We start from the raw sequence: 2,337 nt of genomic DNA on the forward strand, positions 1-2,337 counted from the left end.
CCACCTATTCTAGTGTTGTACTGAAAAGCTTTTCCCCTAGTAACAATTAATAGCTTTTCTGTTTTCTTGTCTATTGATAATGATTTCACAAACACAGGGATATTAATTGTCTTAATTACTTCAACTTGATTATAATAATTGATGGCTAAAATGTCTAAATGTGATGGTTTATCACAATAACAAACAATTTCACATTCACCCATCTTACATACCCGTACATAAGGCTGCCTTAATGATACACTTCTCACTGTCTTTGATAGGTTTCCGATGACCCTTAATTGTTTCTGTAGGGGTAATGTGACCCCTATATGATTACAATCCCATCGACATATATCTGTGGCTGTAGACGGCAGAGATAATTTGGACACAATGTCTCCTTCCTCAGTAATGTACATCAAACAATCATGTTTGATGTCGGACACCACCAACTGTCCATTGGACAGATTACATATTTCGCCAATGACAAGTTTTTGGTCATTCTCCTTTTCTTTGAGTTGTAGATTTAGATTTCTGATATAAGGACTTTTAATGGGTAAAAGACAGTCAGATGACCAGTCTTGATACTTGTAAAGAAGAACCCTGTTGAGTTGAGTGTCCGGGACATAAAGAGTTCCTTGGAAAACAGCAATGTGAGGGTGAACAGGGAAAGGCAGTTCCCACTGCCATTTCATTTGTCCATATAGATCGTAACATCTGAGAACAGAGTGTCTCCTGAAGAGGACATAGAAATAAACATTATCAGAGTAGATGTGATGAGGGTAGCCATAGAATGGAAGGTATTTTTGAAAAAGTTTTTCTCCACATGTGGAATAAAATACCATTTTATTTTCGTTTCCATCTACGACTACAAAATTAATTGGAGTTGCAGCAATGCTGACATTATGATGTCCCAGAGAAATTCTTTCTGCGATGTCAACTTTATCTTCGTTGATCAATAGGATTTGGACCTCGCTTTTGTTTTCATTGGTGGTCACAGCTAAATACTTATTTGATACAATATGACATATTTTCATGTAACCAGTTTGCACCTTTATTAAAGGGCCTTTTCTTAGTTCAGGACAGGTGATATACTGAAATCCTTTCATTTCACAATAAAATACCAGGAATCTGTTTGCGTTTATTCTACAACAGAAAGAAGGAAGCTCAAGGAAAACTGAATTATTTTGGTTAATTATTTCCCCGTTATCAGTGAATAATTTAGCTTTCTTGTTTTTGTAAATTATTAATATAGAAGATGTAGACATAGGTAGAATATTAGTAACATTGTAGCAATCCTCAATATAAATATAGTTGTTCAATGTTGGGGTCCATAGCTGGTGGTTATATGACTGCCTGGTCCAAAAGTCTTCATTTGTTCCAATGATATGAAGGACATCAAAACAATCGGTTACAAAAATGTTTTCTTTGCCAACAGAAATATGGCGGCATTTCATGCCAATTTCTCTTGTTGTCACAGCACCTGTACCTGATATCCGATAAATAATATGTCCCTGAAGGACATAAAAATGGTTTTGGTACACAGAGATGTGGCTTGGAATGTCCAGGGAATTGGTATCCACCTCAATAACTGCTGACCATCCACATTGTAACAGGTAACCCTGTTAATATTGGAAAAGGATACTAAAAGTTTATTTTGTGCTCCTACAGCAATATCTGAAGGGGTTTCTTTGGTTATGAATTCGTATTTTATTCTATTCTCTTCCCAGTCAATGACGTATATGGTCCGACCAAACATTTCTACACCTATAGGTAGTTAGAATGTTCAAAATAAGAAACCAAGATTAATCCTAGCTGAATTCTTTTGATTCGCAAACTTAAAGGGTTGATAATAAGAACCATTTTTCGGAAGGGCAGGGTGGCGAGGACTGTGTCTTCACTGATTCTGGTAAAATCAGTGACAGAAGATGAGCAACGAACATCGTTTCTGTTGCCGTCTCTTGTTATACAACATATTGTCATACAGTGGCGGGAATATGTTACAATACCCCCTTGTATGACAACAATATTGGATATTGGGTTGCTTAAGTCTTCACCAGATTCCTCAATCTCTACTTCTCTGGTCACAACTGGCCGAAGAGGCCGAAATTTTGTGGTTACTTTTGGTGGTTCAATGGTCTTGTGGTTGTATGGGTTACAGGTGACATAAATGTCAAAGAGTCTTTGTTGAAACCAATCAAGGTTTTGGTGAACAAAATCATTATTTTGTTTTGCAAATTCCAGAAATCTTGGCATTTTACATTTGATATTACGTAAAACTCGAGATCCATCTAAACTCAGAGAGTGCATGTGATTACATTTATCCTTTACATAATCTATAAACGTATTGATGTGGTCTGT

The sequence above is a fragment of the Octopus sinensis genome, unplaced genomic scaffold, assembly GCF_006345805.1.
Source record: "Octopus sinensis unplaced genomic scaffold, ASM634580v1 Contig14718, whole genome shotgun sequence".
Lineage (NCBI taxonomy): Eukaryota > Metazoa > Mollusca > Cephalopoda > Octopoda > Octopodidae > Octopus > Octopus sinensis.